The following is an 18,809-nucleotide window of genomic DNA, read 5'->3' as shown; positions in this document are numbered from 1 at the left end:
CAGTCAGTCACCCACAAGATTCCCTCCTACACGGGTTCCTCCAGGACCCACAATACTTTTGGCATCTAAGCTATTTCTCCCCCTCTTAGGCTGTGCTGAGACCTTACTTTATTTATCAGCTTGAAAGTTACAGGTTGTGGGAGGGGCAGATCTTGAGAATGAGCATTATCTTTCAAGGATGTGCCTCAGGTGAGGTCATTGCACCGTCTGCCATGGCTGCTTCTGCCAACCTGGGGGCTTCAGGAGAATCTGGGGATGTACTGTTCTCGGGCACATTCACCACATGGGCCCATCTCAAGCTTCAGGGTCCCACTTGTTTCCTATAAGGGCCTTGACTCTGACAAAGGAGACCTGCTGGGGTTATTCATTCGGCCTCATTTGTAGTTCTGCCACCCTTATAACTAGATACTTAAAATTCCATGCAGCCTTCCTGAAGCTGCAGGAGATGACAGCCTCCTTCAGAGCTGTCATAGAGGCCTTCTGGTTTCAAAGCATGTTATGAGTTGGAAGTTGATTGTACAAGTCTACTACTGTCCTTTTTTACTTGTTTTTAAGAGTAATGCAGTTAGACATAAAAAGATGCTCAACAGCGATAATTATTAGAGAAATGCAAATCAAAACTACAATGAGGTACCACCTCACACCCAGTCAGAATGGCCATGTTTAAAAAATCTGTAAATGCTGGAGAGGATGTGGAGAAATGCTGTTGGTGGGAATGTAAATTGGTGCAGCCACTATGGAAAACAATATGGAGGTTCCTCAAAAAACTAAAAATAGAGCTGCCATATGATACTGCAATCTCACTCCTGAGCATATATCTGGACAAAACTAGAATTCAAAAAGATACTTGCACCTCTATGTTTATTTCAGCACTATTTACAATAGCAAAGACATGGAAGCAACTTTAGTGTCCATCGACAAATGAATGGATAAAGAAGATGTGGTACATATATACAGTGGAATACTACTTAGCCATAAAAAAAGAATTAAATAATGCCATTTGAAGCAACATGGATGGACCCATAGATTATCATACTAAGTGAAGAAAGTCAGAAAGAGAAAGACAAATACCACATGGTATCACTTATATGTGGAATCTAAAATATGACACAAATGAACTTATCTATGAAACAGAAACAGACTCGCAGACGTAGAGAACAGACTTGTGGTTGCCAAGGAGGAGGGGTTGGGGGAGAGATGGATTGGGAGTTTGGGATTAGCAGATACAAACTATTATATAGAGAATAGATAAAGAACAAGGTCCTACTGTACAGCACAGGGAACTATACTCAATATCCTGTGATAAACCATAATGGAAAAGAATATGAAAAAGAAAGTGTACATATATGTATAACTGAGTCACTTGCTTTACAATAGAAATTAATATAACATTGTAAATCAACTATACTTCAAAAAAATAAAGTTTTAAAAATTTTGTATAAAAAAAGAGTAATGCAGTTAACAGAAGCCATAGCACTCCACCGTCCTCATCATGCCCCACACTGCTCCATCAGCATAGTTACCACATGACCCAGGACTTCTTCTTCCACTTGCACAGCATCCCAGTGAACCACAGGCGAAAGAAGCATGAATAATTGCAATACCGCTGCTTGCCAGGGTGATCACCACCTCTCTTACAACAAAGAACGGGATCCTTAGTGCCAGCAATCTGCTGAGTAATCCAGCCGAGGGGCTGCTTCCCCCAGGCTTATATCCCACGCCTGTATTTCCTCCCCACAAAATACCCACAGGATCCCCTCCTGCATGTGTTCGTTCTCTTAGGTCTGGCAATTCCTTTGGTATGTAAGCCATTTCTACCTAGAGCAGAGACATTGCCTGGCTTCCCCGGAAAGCAGAGCCTGAGCCAGAACACTTGTAGCTAGCATTTAATTAGAGAGTAAGATCCCAGGGAGCAGGAGGGAGGAAAAAGCCAAGTGGAGCACAGAAGGACTGAGGGCCAATATATTGATGGATCATTGAACTGGCCATACCACTAAGTGTGACAGGGTGCTTGATTTGTAGGACTGCATCCCTGAGAAGTTGTATAAGCAGCATTTCAGGATTGTCCCACATGGGGAAGAGATGTAAAGAATTTATCCGCTGGCTCCCATGCCCATTTGTTAAAAGTGCACTACTCGTGGATTGGGAAGCAGTGGGCATGGGTGCTCACGGGTGTACCTGGTGAATTCACTCAGGGCTCTGCAGAGCTAGAACAAGAAACAGGCAAGACTGAGACAATAGGAACAAGTGCATAAGAGGGGTCGAACACAATGGGTTTTCTCAACTTTGAAAAAATAGAAAGGCAGTCTAACACCTAATGGTTCTTAGTGCATCATCATAACCTCTGGGCAATGATAAAGTCAGAGCTGGAAAGTCAATGGGACATGAAGAGAGAAACTCGAGTGTTCACAGCCATGCAGGAAAAACAAACAAACAAAACAAAAAACGGTCCTCTCTTGGGTACACCAAAAGAATGAAAAATATAAATTTCTTACCTGCATGTGAAATATATCTTTTTATGTGATCATCCACTGTTCCATGATTAGCATTTATCCAGTCCATCAACATATATGATATTTGCCAGCATACCCATAATGACTTTTGGCACTTCCTTTATTCACCTTGACATGGCAGGATTTCTTAAATAAAAAACTTGCAAACTTTGGAGGGTACTATAATTTTCTGTTATATTTGTAGGAAGGTACCTAGAAGCAAACATGATGAAAAACTAGGAGGTGGGGGGGAATGTAGATAATAGTCTAATACTGAAGTCATGTGCACCCCAAGCCACTTCTCTATTATTAGTTATTGCCCAGACCAGCAGTCAGCAAACTACAGCTCACAGGCCAAATCTTGCCACCACCTATTTTATAAATAGAGTGTTACTGGAGCACAGCCATGCTCTTTCACTTCGGCATTGTCTGTGGCTACTTTCCTCACTACAGTGGCAGAGTTGAGAGTTGTGACAGAAGCCATATGGCCTACAAAGCCTAAAATATTTACCACCCGGCCTTTGACAGGAAAAGTTTGCCAACCCCTGGCCTAGACTGAAGACCCTAGGTGAGCTTTCTCTTACAGGTAGCACTGAGCAAATTAGCATTTAAGCAAGGCTGTTAGCTGATCCCTCAACTAAGAACAAAAAAATTCCATTTCCTAATCACCATGCGTGTGTCAAAACTGGGCTATTCTCTTCCTTTCTGTCATGATTAATCCCGAAGCTATAACTCTGGGACTGCAGAAACCAGAGATTCATGAAGTGAAAACAAACAAAAGGAATCATGATGGCTTCCCCTTCCTTTTAGCTAAGAACACAATTCTCAGATTCTTCCATCCAAACTTGCATTTAAAAAGTTACTTCATACACCTAGTCCTGATTAAACTCAAGCCACACCCAGGCAGTCCCAGGAATCATGATTATGTCAGGTAGGTGTGGGGAGGAAAAAGGAATCTCTTTTTAACAGGCTAAGTAAATAACAGTTCTCACACTGCATTTGTCCAAAGCTAAAGAACCTGTATGTTTATTACCCTCTGTGAAGGTGTGCCCAATTCTAAATTCCTTCCTGGGTATAATTTAGGTGCTTTGATGGATAAGCCAGCTACTTCAAGTTATGAGGGTCCCATTTCATTAGTGTTTCTCAGTAAATAATGTTCCGCTATATTCTTATGTGATTCCAACTCAACTTCTACAAGAAAAGCAAGATAACCAAAAACATGCCTTTTGGTAAAGAACAAAATATAAGGAGATGCAATTCTGGCAGATGGCAAGATCCCAGACTTAAAATTTGTTGATTCATGATGGACATAATTAACCCCACAGCATACTAAACTATGATGGAAATACAGAAGAACTCTGCCATTTTGCATATTTAGCTGCATCATGGGCCGAATTGCATCCCCACAACACAAAAGACAGAAAAATACTGAAAAATCACCTGTAGCCCAAAGCGCTGCTCACTTGGGCATGGTAATGACATTCTTACTGGTTTCACTGCTTTCCATTTTCTTCCTCTCCCATTCCATGCACATTTCAACCATGTTATGTTTCTGAAACATACATGGGAGACTTACAGTTCCCCTGCTTTAAAATTTTGCAACAGCTCCCTCCTTGTTTCCTATGGAGATAGTCCAAGCTCTGTAGTAAATGAAGCTCTTCATAGTAAGAACCAAACCTGATCCACCAGCCTTATCTCTGTTATTTCAAGCATGGCCTTAGCCCTGGAATGACACCATCCTGTTCTTTGCTTAGTCCACAAACACGGTAAATAATGTTCCTGGACAGATCACCAAGCCACAGAGCTAGCACTCTAACCACAAATCACGGAGGGAAGCCTAACCTTGTAAAGGGACTGTTTAAAGCCATTATGAGGTCTCATCTCTCAGTCAGTCCTCCAAAAGCCCCAGGGAGCTAGACAAGAAAGCAAGCACAGTGTTGCCCTCAAGCTGCTGCTGATCACATAATCCTTCAAGGGACCATCTCACCCTGCTGTGGCTGACAGGACTCTCATTCACTCAATTCCCACTGATTTTCCTTGAGGACACAGTCTGATGGGTCTTAGACTTGGTCTAGTTCCATCTCTAGGTAGGTAGATAGATAGGTAGATAAGTAGGTACATACATATATACATATACACACACAGATAGATAGCTCATCCAGTGAGGCAGCTGAGAAGTCCAGAGGATATGCAGGGTATTCAACAACATTCCCTTATTCATTCAACAAACACTGTAAAGCACTTACTATGTGCCAGACCCTGTACCAATGAGTGTACAAGATGAGTATTCACTACCTTATGCTATTTTCCCAGCTTTCCTATGTGCCCTTGGAGCTTTGGAACAAAACCCCAAATATCCAGTATCTGGAGCTCTTCAGGCCATCTTACGGGTGCATGGGCTAGTCAAAGATGAGGAAAGCTCACTGGACTATGCACTCCATGAAACAGGTTCCATCATGCCACAACAACAAGCACAGAGCCACAGGGCAATTATAATCAATTCTAAAATAATATTGTCCAAGTTTCTGCCACAAATGCTCTCCAGCCATTTACATCTCAGGAGGAATGCAGCAAGGACCATTACCTGCCACTTTAAGTGGCTCTTCATTTCAGAGGTTGAGGAATTGGGGCACATCACTGGAATTCACAAGGAGAAAAGACCACTGATTTTCCCTACATGTGCTGGTCATGTAACTTATCCTATAGTTAAGTGCACTGGCCTACAATCTTAGATCCCCACCTGGAGATCTTTCTTCACCAACTAACTGCAAACCATGCTACTAACCCTGTTTTCTAAATACCAGCTGGATTGCATGTTCTCCTTACCCAGAAGCCTTCAAAAGCTCCCCACTGCCATCAGCCTGGGTGCCTTATTCTACCATTCAGGACCTCCATGACCTGGACCCAAACTTATCTCCTTGGTACAGACCTCTTGTGCTTGTCAAACTGATGTCCCCACTATTACCTAACAAGCCATGTCCACTCCCATCATGAGCCTTTCAAGGTGCCCTCTCCTTTTCTCACCATTCATCAAAATTCCCTAATTCACTCAAAACCTACCCAAAGTACCACTGCCAAGGGGCCTTCCTTACACAATCCTATTGGTAAAAAAAATGATCTCTTCCTCATAGGCGCATCAATTTTGCCATTGGTGCCACTCATTACAGACTGCTGTCCTGCTGGTCAGCTTCTCTTGCAGGAATCATGTATTATCATCTTCATACTTAGCATCTACAGTGACGCCCTGCTGGTAACCTTGAGAAAAAAGGAAAAGACGTGTATTTCTCATGGAAATAAGATTGAAAAATCCAGGCTGTCCCTACTAAAGGAAATAGACAGTGGAGTCACAGTCTATAGAGAGCTTCCTTGGGCAACGCTGCTGGCTACTTCTCTAGGACTCCTGACTCAGAGCAAAGCCAGAGGACAAATTCCCAAGGGCCAAGTTCCTCCTAATGGTCCACATGGCAAAGAGCCTGAGCTTTGGGATGCACCCCTTAATTCTAGACTCCTCCCACTCAATGAAGTCAGGCCTCTTGCCCCATTTACATAAGAGACGAGATGCATGTTAAAACAAACATATTGAATTAACTGTGTACAAAAGTACACTTCCCTCTGCATAAAGTGACATGGTCCCCTACCCCCAGCCTTACACTCCTTTACTGGAATCTCCACAGCACTTGAATCTTGGCATAGAAGACAGCTCCTTAGGATCTTTTCCTCTGGTGAAAAAAAATTAACCTTTGCACATCAACTAAAAATTTCCCAAAGCCTAGAACCTGATTATTCCTAAACTCCATGAATTATTCATGTTGCTTCAAGTGAAAGAGATCAGATTTAATTATGTTCTGAGGGGGCATCTTCCCTAAAATTAGATGGAAAATATCCTCATCTGTCTACTGAGCCATTTTAAGAACAGGTTATCATGGGCTTTGTACAGAGATGTATATGCTGAGAAACAAAACAGGGTTCACTGGATTGGCATAAGGAAAATAAATATGAAATCAGAGTCTTTTCCATATCCATGTGAAGCCTATTTCTACTAAACCCAGGCGAGAATGACAGCAATACGAACACATGCAAACCCTAATAAATTAGCTGCACCCAGTTATTAAGAAGCCAGCCTTAGGTCATAAAAACGATTTTGTGAAATTGATCTTAAATGAAAAATGTGTAATTACACTTAAAGCAGTTACAGGCTGCTAGTCAATGAAAAATTTATATTTCCTGTGGAGTTGTATCACTTTCTGTGCATATAAAATTAGTTGGACTGGTAGAACTTATATTACAATTGGAAGTGGTTCAAGAGACAGAAACATTTTTCAACATAATTTTCAAAATGATCCCACAAACTGGCCAGCTATGCACCCAATGTGCATGTTATAATTTTACTGCCTTTGGCCAAAGGCCATTGTAAGACCAAGCATTCAGAATTCTAAGCAAGCACTTCACAGTATTTTTTAAAGCCATGAATGCATTTTTTTCTATATTCCTTTTGTTAGTCTTTCTTTAAGATCTGAAAGACTTAGATTGAGTAAAAGTGAAAATAACCTGGGGAGAAAGGATGCATAAAGGTGAAAAATCATGGGATTCATCCTTTACCTCACCCGCCACATCCCAACTATCACCAGCTTCTGTCGGTTCCATCTCGAAATTTATCTCAAAACCATACACTCCTCTTCGTCTCCACTGCCAACACCCTGGCCCAAGCCACCATGGCACCAATCTCTTGATGGGCCCTTTTTCCTCTGCTCTTGATCTCTCTAATTCATTCTTCCCATAATAGGCTGAGAGATCCTTTTCAACATGCAATCAGACCATACCACTGCTCTGCCTCAGACTTTTCAAAGGCTTCCCATTGCCCTTTAAATAAAACCCAAACTCCTCTTGTGGCCTACAAGGCCTTGCTTGATCTGGCCTCTGGCCCCTTCCTCAACTTTGCTTCTTCTCATTCTCACCCTCTCTCACGGTGGACCATCACAGTGATCTTCTTTCCATTCCTGAAGCTGTTCTACCTCCAGGACTTTGTGCTTACTATTCCTTTCCTCTGGAATTCTCTTCACGATATGTAAGTTCCCCTGCTTATTTCCTGTAGAATAATCATTTTATTAATTTGTTTATTTGTTATGGTCTGTTTTAGCCTTCAGTGAATGCAAAACTATTGAGTGAATGAATAACATATTTAAGAAATGGTAAATTTATGAAGAAATACTTGCATAAATAAGCAAATAGCTTAAGGGAAGTTCAGACTTAAGCTTATTACTGTTTGCCAAAAGAACTAGCCACTTTCAGGGTTACAATTTCTACTTTTTAATTGCACTAAAAATTACATTAGGCTAGCAATTAAAGACTTCACTGAAGTTGGGGGGGGGGTGGAATAAGTTAGGAGTTTGGGATTAACATTAAAAAAAGACTTCACTAAAGAAGAAATTCATGATACTAATAAACACATGCAATTTTTGGCCTCCTTTATATTGAGCATTTCAAAATTTAAATTTATACATTAATTTCACCAGAGATATCTGTTTTATCTTTTGTTCATCCTTTGGTAATCTTATATGACTCACCTGAACTAGTCTCACTAGGAAAATATTAAACACTATTTCCAATACTAGTGTATGGAATCAAATAGTTTATCCACACCAGCCACCAACTAATCATACCTAGGTTTGCAAAACTTAGAAATTAAGGAGATGCAAAAAAGTATACATAGAGTTGCATCCATAATGGATCTTTCAATCCATTCTTGAGACAAAACAAAGATGGGAGAAGGATGTATGAAGGAAAGAGTAGGTACTCAAAAGAGGGAGAACTCATCCTAGAGGGAGGAGATCAGGGCAGCCTTGAGCTGTGCTTTGCAAAATGGGAAGTTCTCCGATAGGAAAGGAGAGCAGGGAAACATTCCAAGGAGGGGAAAGAGAGTGGCCACAGGTGTCAAACATGCATGGAGAGCAGTGAGTAGCTTAGTCCAACTGAAGCAGAGTTAAAACTGGGAAGAGGGACTTCCTTGGTGGCACAGTGGTTAAGAATCTGCCTGCCCATGCAGGGGACACGGGTTCAAGCCTTGGTCCGGGAAGGTCTCACATGCCATGGAACTAAGCCCATGTACCACAACTACTGAGCCTGTGCTCTAGAGCCTACAAGCCACAACTACTGAGCCTGCATGCCATAACTACTGAAGCCCATGAGCCTAGAGCCCGTGCTCTGCAACAAAGAGAAGACACCGCAATGAGAAGCCTGCACACCGCAACAAAGAGTAGCCCCCACTCACTGCAGTTAGAGAAAGCCTGCGTGCAGCAACAAAGACCCAATGCAGCCAAAAATAAATAAATTAATTAATAAATTAATAAAAAACAATTATTAAAAAAAAACTGGGAAGAAAAAGGAAGTCAAGAGAAGCTTAAGAGTATTTGGGGGTGAAAAGTCAGATTACCATGCAGCAGCTTACCATGTTTTGGCCTTAACAATACTGAAGAACAATGGAAGATTTTAGCAAAAGAACAAATTAATGGGAGATAAGTGCTCTCATTGTGAGAAACTGAGCATTTGAGGACCTGCATTCACATAGTTTAAGAATATCTCTTATTAAATTAGTATTCAGAATACATATCTTTTTAATCTTCAAAGCAACTACATTACTCTAGTGCACACTTTACAAAATCTTTAATTATGGGAAATATGGATTTTAGAAACCAGACATAAGCTTTGTTCAGAATGAAGGAAAGAAGTGGCCCAGAGAAAACTGTAAAATCATGTTGTAAAGTAATGATCATACAAGACTGAGTTCTAAAATAAACATCTGTACACGTATGCTTCATCACTTATCTAACACTTCATTTTTCAACATAATTTACGATTATCAAGTCTTCAGAAAACCCCTGTGAAGCACAGCTTCTGGTTTTTCAAATAAGAATGAAGAATTAGGTGACAAGTTCAAGGTTACAAAGATAATTTAAACAAATAGCAAGGAAAAGAACTTTCTGGGACATCCCTTGTGGTCCAGTGGGTGAGACTCCCATGTTCCCAATGCAGGGGGCCCAGGTTTGATCCCTGGTCAGGGAACTAGATCCCCCATGCATGCTGCAACTAAGAGTTTGCATGCCACAGCTAAGAAGTCCACATATTGCAACTAAACATGCTGCAACGAAGATCCCGCGTGCTGCAACTAAGACCTGGTGCAGCCAAAATAAATAAATAACTATTAAAAAAGAAAAGAACTTTCTGAATTCTTGTAACTTGCTTCAGTCTCTGTACCATTTTACCAACAGTTGCTAAACTCAGTGGTAGTTGTTACATGTGCACTGTGAAAACAAGATCCTGGTGGTGTAACCATTACAAGAACTTCTTAAAGACTGGGAACTGGCCCTTGGAGAAATTTTTATCTTTTCCATGTCTTATGATCATCCTACTTAGTATTTCATAACCAAAAAAATAAAGATTACATTTGACCCTTGAACAACACGGGTTTGACCTGCACAGGTTCACTTATACATGGATTTTCTTCAGTAAATACATGCTACAGTACTACGTGGTCCTCAGTTGGTAGAATCCTCAGATGCAGAACCAGGGATACAGAACCATGGATACAGAGCTGACTGTAAAGTTATACTCATAGTTTTGACTACTCAGGGTCAGTGACTTAACCCCCATGTTGTTCAAGGGTCAACTATATTTGTAACATGTTCCCTTAAGATATCAAAACTTCAAAACTCTGCTGTTATCTCCTTTGGAATGTAACCATTAATTTCAAACATAATAACTAGTTGTCATGGGCAACTGTATTCAACCTGGTGTCCATAATGCCATAGAAAATTCCTTCATTCCTTTGTTGTAGATCAAGTCTCTGTGTCTCACTCATTTTCCTTCAGGCCTGATTTGAATGAAGTAAATTAGTGGCTCTAATGTGTTGTTTTATTTTTTAATCTATTTTTAATTGAAATGTAATGGACTTACAATATTATATTAGTTTTAGGTGTAAAACAGTGATTTGATATTTTTATACATTACAAAAATGATAACCATGAAAACTCTAGTTACCATCTGTCACCATACAAAGGTATTATAATATTATTAACTATATGCCCTACACTGTACATTATATCCCCATGACATTTATTTAATAACTAGAAGTTTGTACCTCTAAATCTTCCTCACCTATTTCACTCATCCCCCCCATTCCCTCCCCTCTGGAAACCACGTTTGTCCTCTGTATCTATGAGTTTGTTTCTGTTTTGCTGTTTGTTCATTTGGTTTTTTTTTTTAGATTTCATATATAAGTGAAATCATACAGTATTTGTCTTCTCTCTCTGACTTAATGCCATTAGCATAATATACTCTGGGCCCAACCATGTTGTTGCAAATGGCAAATTTTCATTCCTTTTTTGGTCTGAGTAATATTCCACTGTATGGAATATATATATATCACATCTTCTTTATCCATTAATCCATTGATGGGCAATTACATTGTTTCCATATCTTGGCTATTGTAAATAATGCTGCTATGAATGTTGGGATGCCTGTGTCTTTTTGAATTAGCATTTTCACTTTCTTCAGATATATACCCAGGAGTGGAATTGCTGGGTCATATGGTAGCTCTGTTTTTAGTGTTTTGAGGAATCTCCATACTGTCTCCACAGTGGCTGCACCAATTTACATTCCCACCAACAATGAGCAAGTGTTCCCTTTTCTCCACATCTTCACCAACATTTGTTATTTGTGTTTTTTTGATGACAGCCATTCTGACAGGTGTGAGGTGATATCTCATTGTGGTTTTGATTTGCATTTCTCCAATAATTAGTGATGTGATTGATGTTGAGCATTTTTTCATGTGCCCATTAGCCATCTGCATTTCCTCTTTGGAAAGATGTCTATTCAGGTCTTTTGCACATTTTTTAATCAGAATGTTTGATTTTTTGATGTTGAGTTGTATGACCTGTTTATATATTTTGGATATTAACTCCTTGTCGGTCACATGATTTGCAAATATTTTCTCCCATTCGGTAGATTGTCTTTTTGCTTTGTCAATATTTTCCTTTGTTGTGCAAAAGCTTTTAAGTTTAATTAGGTCTCAATTATTTATTTTTGCTTTTGTTTCCTTGCCTTAGGAGACAGATCCAAAAAAATATTGCTACGATATATGCCAAAGAGTGTTCTGCCAATGTTTTCTTCTAGAAGCTTTATGGTTTCCAGTCTTACAGTTAGGTCTTTAACCCATTTTTAGTTTATTTTTGTATATGGTGTGAAAAATGTTCAAATTTCATTCTTTTACATGGAGCTGTCCAGTTTTCCCAACATAATTTATTGAAGAGGCTGTCTTTTCACTATTGTATATTCTTGTCTCCTTTGTTGTAAACTAATTGACTATATAAGTGTGGGTTCATTTCTGGGCTGTGTATTCTGTTCCATTGATCTCTGTGTCTATTTTTGTTCCATAACAATACTGTTTTGATTATTGAAGTTTTGTAATAGTTTGAAATCAGGAAACATGATACATCATTTTGGTCTTCTTAAGACTGTTTTGGCTTTCTTAAGACTGTTTTGGCTATTTGGGGTCTTTTGTGTTTCCATACAAATTTTAGAATTATTTGTTCTAGTTCTGTCAAAAACGCCATTGGTATTTTGATTGGGATTGCATGGAATATGTAAATTGCCTTGGGCAGTATGCTCATTTTAACAATATCTGTTCTTGCAATCCATGAGCACAAGATGTCTTTCAATTTATTTTCATTGTCTTCAGTTTCTTTCATCAATGTCTTATAGTTTTCTGAATACAGGTCTTTTATTTCTTAGTTTGATTTATTCCTAAATATTTTATTATTTTGGATGTGATTATAAGTGTGATTGTTTTCTTAACTTCTCTGATGCTTTGTTGTTAGTATAGAAACACAACAGATTTTGATATATTAATTTTGTATCCTGCTAATTTACTGAATTCATTTACTAGCTGTAACAGTTTTTTGCTGGTATCTTTAGGATTTTCTATGTATAGTATTATGACATCTGCAAACATTTGCAAAACAGTGACAGTTTTACTTCTTTCTTTCCAATTTTGATTCCTTTTATTTCTTTTTCTTGTCTGATTGCTGTGGCTAGGACTGTGACTAAGACTATAGGCCAATATGTTAAATAAAAGTGGCAGGAGTGGGCATTCTTGCCTTGTTCCTGATCTTAGAGAAATGCTTTCAGCTTTCACCATTCAGTATAATGTTGGCTTTAGTTTTGTCCTTTATGTGGCCTTTATTACGTTGAGGTATGTTCCTTCTGTAACCACTTTGTTGAACGTTTTTATACTAAATAAATGTTGAATTTTGTCAAAAGCTTTTTCTGCATCTATTAAGATGATCATATGATTATTAGCCTTCAATTTGTTAAAGTGGTGTATCACACTGATTGATTTGCAGATATTGAACCATTCTTGCATCCCTGGGATAAATCCCACTTGATCATGGTGTGCGATCCTTTTAATACACTGTTGAATTCAGTTTGCTAATATTTTGTTGAGGATTTTTGCATCGATGTTCATAAGGAACATTGGCCTGTACTTTTCTTTTTTGTGGTGTCTTTGGTTTTTGTATCAGAGTGATGCTGACCTTGTATCATGAGTTCAGAAGCACTTCTTACCCTTCAATTTCTTTTTAATAATTTGGAAAAGATAGGTGTAAACTCTTCTTTAAATGCTTGGTAGAATTCACCTGTGAAGACCTCTTGTCCTGGGCTTTTGTTTGTTGGGAGTTTTTTTTATTACTGATTCAATTTCATCAGTAGTGATTGGTTTCTATTTCTTCCTGGTTCAGTCTTTGTAGATTGTACGTTTCTAGGAATTTATCCATTTCTTTTAGGTTGTTGATTTTATTGGTGTATAATTGTTCATAGTAACCTCTTACTATTAGTATTTCTGTGGTGTCTGTTGGGACTTCTCTTTAATTTCTGATTTTATTGATTTGGGCCCTCTCTGTTCTTTTTCTCGATGAGTCTGGCGAAAGGCTTATTGATTTTGTTTATTTTTTCCAAGAATCAGCTCTTAGTTTCATTGATCTTTTATATTATTTTTTCAGTCTCTATTTCATTTGCTTCATCACAGATTTTATGGTTTCTTTCCTTCTAATTTTGGCTTTGTTTGTTCTTCCTTTTCTAGCTCCTTTAAGTGTAAGGTTCTTATTTTTTTATTTGAGATTTTTCTTGTTTCCTGAGACAGGCTGGTATCACTATAAACTCTTTTAGAGAAGTGCTTTATGTGCTTTGTCACATAAGTTCTGGATCATTGTGTTTTTATTTGTCTCCATGGAATATTTTTTAATTCCTCTTTGATTTCTATAGTGACCCATTGGTTTTTTAGTAGCATATTGTTTAGCCTTCATGTGTTTGTGTTTTTTGCAGGTTTATCATTTTTGTTTTGTAGTTGATTTCTAGTCTCATATCATTGCAGTCAAAAGAGGTACTTGATATGATCTCAATCCTCTTAAATTTACTGAGACTTGTTTTGTGGCCTACCATGTGATCTATCCTGGAGAATGTTCCATGTGTACTTGAAAAGAATATGTATTCTGTTGCTTTGGGGTGGAATGTTCTATATACATCTATTAAGTCCATCAGATATAATGTGTCATTTAAGGCCAGTGTTTCCTTATTGATTTTCTGTCTGGATGACCTATTGATGTAAGTGGGATGTTATAGTCCTCTACTATGATTGTGTTAGGGTCAATTTTTCCCTGTTGGTTAATATCTTCTTTGTATATTTAGGTGCTCCTATGTTGGGTTCATATAGATTTACAATTGTTATATCTTCTTGTTGATCCAATCCCTTTATCATTATGTAATGTCCTTCTTTGCCTCTTTTTACAGTCTTTGTTTTAATATCTATTTTTGTCTGATATAAATATTGGTACTCCAGGTTTCTTTTCATTTCCATTTGCATGGAAGACTTTTTTCCATTCCCTCACTTTCAGTCCGTGTGTGAGTCCTTAGATCTGAAGTGAGTCTCTTCAGTCTCTTCCTATATATGTAGGCAGTATACACATGTGTCTTGTCTTATTGATTCAGTCACTCTGTCTTTTGACAGGAGCATCTAGTCCATTTACATTTAAAGTAATTATTGATAGGTATGTACTTATTGCCATTTTGTTCATTGTTTTCAGATTGTTTTTGTAGTTCTTTTCTGTTCCTTCTTCTTTTGCCTTCTTCCCTTGATTTTCAAGGACTATTTTTAGTGTTGTGTTTGGATTCCTTTCTCTTTTGTCTGTGTGTGTATCTATTATAGATTTTTAGTTTGTGGTAACCATGAGGTTTATATATAACTATATATATATATATATATATAACTATATATATAACTATATATATATATATATATATATATATACATACATATATATATACACATATATATATATATATATATAAAACTATATATAACTATATATATCTCCACATAATTATCTCAAGTTGATGATCTCTTAGGTTGGAACACATTTTAACAGCCCTGCATTTTTACTCCCCCACTATGCTTAGTGTTTTTGAAATCATGTTTTATATATTTTTGTTGTGTATATCCCTTAACTACATATTGTGAATATACAGTTGACCCTGGGACAAAACAGGTTTGAACTCCGCAGGTACACTTCTATGTGGATCTTTTTGAATAGTAAATACTACAGTACTACACTATCAGTGGTTGGTTGGATCCACAGATGTGGACCTTGCATATGAGGAACTGTGAATATGGAAGTTTGTATATGAGGGCTGACTATAAGTTATATATGTATTTTCAATTGTGCAAAGCGTCTGCATCCCTAACCCCCAAGTTGTTCAAGGGTCAACACAATTTGATTTTACTACTTTTGTCTTTTAATCTTTCTATTAAATTTATAAGTGGTTGATCTACTACCTTTACATTTACCTTTACTAACGAGATTTTTCCTTTCAGAATTTTCATATTTCTGGTTGTGGTCTTTTATTTTTCAATAAGAGAATTCCCTTTAACATTTCTTATAAGGCCAGCCTAGTGGTGCTGAACTATTTTAGCTTTTGCTTGTCTGTAAAACTCTTCCTCTCTCCTTCAAATCTGATTGATAGCCTTGCCAGGTAAAATATTCTTGGTCATAGGTTTTTTCTTTTCATCACTTTGAATATATGATGCCACTCCCTTTTGGCTTGCAAAGTTTCTCCTGAAAAGACAGCTGCTAGTCTTATGGGAGTTCCCTTGAACATATTCAGTTGCTTTGCCATTGCTGCTTTTAAGATTCTCTCTGTATCTTTTTTTTTTTCTCTCTGTATCTTTAATTTTTGCCATTATAATTATAATGCATTTTGGTGTGGACCTCTTGCAGTTGATCCCTTTTGGGACACTCTGTGCTTCCTGGACTTGGATGTCTGTTTCCTTTCCCAGGTTAGGGAAGTTTTCAGCTATTATTTCTTCAAATAAGTTCCCTGCCCCTTTCACTCTCTCTTCTCCTTCTGGGCTCCTATAATGCAAATGTTAGCATGCTTGATGTTGTTCCAGAAGTCTCTTAAACTATCCTCATTTTTTAAAATTCTTTTTATTTCTATTCAGCTTCAGTAATTTCCACTACTCTGTCTTCCAGTTCGCTAATCTGTTGCTTTGTATCATCTAAGCTACTGTTGACTCCTTCTAGTGTATTTTTTTATATCAGTTACTATATATACAGTTCTGTTCGGTTCTTCATTATATTTTCCAACTCTTTTGTTAAACTTCTCACTATGATCATGCATTCTTCTCCCAAGTTCATTGAGCATCTTTATGATCATTACCTCGAAATCTTTATTGGGTAGATTACTTCTTTTTTTTTTTTTTGATGTGGACCATTTTTAAAGTCTTTACTGAATTTGTTACAATACTGCTCTGTTTTATGTTTTGGTTTTTTGGCCACAAGGCATGTGGGATCCTAGCTCTCTGACCAGGGATTGAACCTGCACCCCCTGCATTGGAAGGCGAAGTCTCAACCACTGGACTACCAGGGAAGTCCCTATTGGATAGTCTTTATTGCCACTTTGCTTAGTTCTTTTTCTGGGGTTTTGTTTTGTTCCTTCATTTGGAATATATTCCTCTGTCTATTCATTTTGCATAATTCTCTGTGTTTATTTTTATGTATTAGGTAGGTCAGTTACATTTCCTAATCTTGAAGAAGTAGCCTCATATAGGAGACATCTTGTGGGGCCCAGATGCACACTACCCTCTGGTCACCAGAGCGATATGCTCTAGGTGTGCTCCCTATGTGGGCTGCATGGGCCCTTATGCTATAGGGCTGACTACTTTGGGCCTGGGGCTGGTGCCAGCTCACTGGTGGGTAGAGCCTTGTCCTAGCATGGCCCAGGGGAACATGGGGCTGGTGTTGACCAGCTGGTATGCAGGGCTAGGTCCTAGAGCAGCTAGTTGTCAGGGGCTGTGGGGGCCTGGGGCTGGTGCCAGCTTACTGGTGGGATGAGCTCTGGGTCAGGGAGGGCCCAGGGCTGGTGTCAGTTCACTGGCAGGCGAGTAAGCCCTCAGTGCTAATAGGTTAGAGGGAGGATTCTAAAATGGTGCTTATCAGCACCGGTGTCCTCATGGTAAAACAAGCTCCAAAAATGGCTGCCACCAGTGTCTATGTTTCCAGGGAAAATCTCAGCTGCCTCCTGCCTCTCCGGGAGGCTAAGATTAGCAAGTGGGTCTGATCCAGGATCCTTTCCAATTACTGCCTCTGCACTGGGGCTCAGAGCATGTGGGATACTGTGTGCACCCTTGAAGAGCAGAGGCTCCATTTCCCATGCCCCCTGGCTCTCCTATACGCAAGCCCCACTGGTCTTCAAAGCCAGACGTCTGGGGGCTTGTCTTCCTGATGCAGGAACCGTGGGCTGGGGAGCTGGATGTGGGTCTCAGATACCTCACTCCTTGGAGAGAACCTCTGCAACTGTGATTATTCTGCTTATGGGTCACCCACATGGGAGTGTGGGTTTTGACTATACTGTGTCTCCACCCCTCCCACTTGTCTTATTGTGTTTTTCTTTTTTATATCTTTAGTTGTGGAAAATCTTTTCTGCTAGTCTTCAGGTCAGTCTCATAGATAGTTGCTCTGTAAATAGTTGTAATTTTGGTGTGCCCGTGGAAGGAGGTGAGCTCAGGGTCTTCCTATTCTGCCATCTTGGCTATACCTGTATTTCCATTATTTTAAAATAATAGCATTAGAAAGATTTTATTTCTGTCAGTATACACACATGTGACTTAACATTTATTTCTCCTAGTCTGGATGTTGAGAAGTCCAAAATCAAGGTGCCAGCAGATTCAGTTCTTGGTAAGGGCTCTCTTACTGAACTTTTAGCTACATACTCATGTGGTGGAGAAAGAGGGGGCCTCTAATCTCTTCTTTTTCTTATAAGGGCACTAATACCATCATAGGGGCCCCAACCTCATGACATTATCTAAACCTAATTATCTCCCAAGGACCCAACCTCCACTGAGGATTAAGACTTCAACATATGACTTTCGGGGGAACACAAACATTCAATCCATATCAGCAAGCTAATCTCAGATAAATCACTTGTACTCTTCTAGTTCCATCTCAGACCATCAAGCAGATTACTTTGCACCAGTTACAAATCCCAGTGAAGGACTCTAAACACTTCTGCCCATTGCAGCTTGGTGTCAGATTAGTCAAGAACAACCCGATGCAGTCAAGCATTGGATGGAAGAATATTTTACAGACCTAGAGAAAAGACAATGCAATATTAGCTTCAAGAGTGGGCCTCAGTCCCCCATAGCCAATGGGTCTCTCCCAGAGACATATTCAGGGCAATTTGCCTACGTACACCCCTCAGGTGCCACAGTAGAAAGACCCTATTCCTTCTTTTGGAGAACAACTGGGGTGGCCAGGTGCTATAGGACACATACTCTTAAGGCAGAGACAAAAAAGCATTCATTGAGCCTGAAACAGGGAAAGATGTTCCCACACAAGGTGATAAACCCAGCACAGGCTGTGTGGGCTCTTTGTCTCTTGGTGAGGAAGTGCTCTAAGCACAAGGCCCATTCTCACGAGATGAAGTGGATGGCAAAAGACTGCATGCATGAGAGTGCCTTTTCCACACAGTTCTTTGTCAGCCCTGGTACACTACTTACTTGCATAGCAGATGCACATGTATAACATACACCCCACTTTTACAAAGAAACTTCCCTGGGGAAAAACATTCAAGTACTTTCAACATTCATATATTTTAAAATAATTTAAAGTGGTTTTACAAGGAGAAAATCATCTTGTTTATAAAAATACATTTTATTTCATACTAGAGTACTAAATTGAGGGGGGAGGGGTATAAGTAGCCCAAATAAATGTA

At 39.0% G+C, this 18,809-nt stretch overlaps 1 long non-coding RNA gene across 5 annotated transcripts in view; it reads right to left on the bottom strand.

Annotated features, from left to right (window-relative positions):
- The window catches only part of LOC309643549, a 56,485-nt gene that overhangs the window by 24,441 nt on the left and 13,235 nt on the right, over positions 1 to 18,809 (bottom strand). For 3 of the 5 annotated variants that reach the window (XR_014253809.1, XR_014253810.1, XR_014253811.1), the window contains exon 1: positions 2,496 to 18,809. This exon is cut by the window's right edge and continues 13,235 nt beyond it. This is a non-coding gene — a long non-coding RNA (uncharacterized lncRNA). The remainder of the gene's footprint in view (positions 1 to 2,495) is intronic. The other 2 variants (XR_014253812.1, XR_014253813.1) reach the window with 2 other exon arrangements.

Source organism: Balaenoptera physalus, assembly GCF_965194825.1.
Source record: "Balaenoptera physalus genome assembly, chromosome: 15".
NCBI lineage: Eukaryota > Metazoa > Chordata > Mammalia > Artiodactyla > Balaenopteridae > Balaenoptera > Balaenoptera physalus.
The sequence above is the reverse complement of the archived record's forward strand: the minus strand, read 5'-3'. Positions and strand labels throughout refer to the sequence as shown.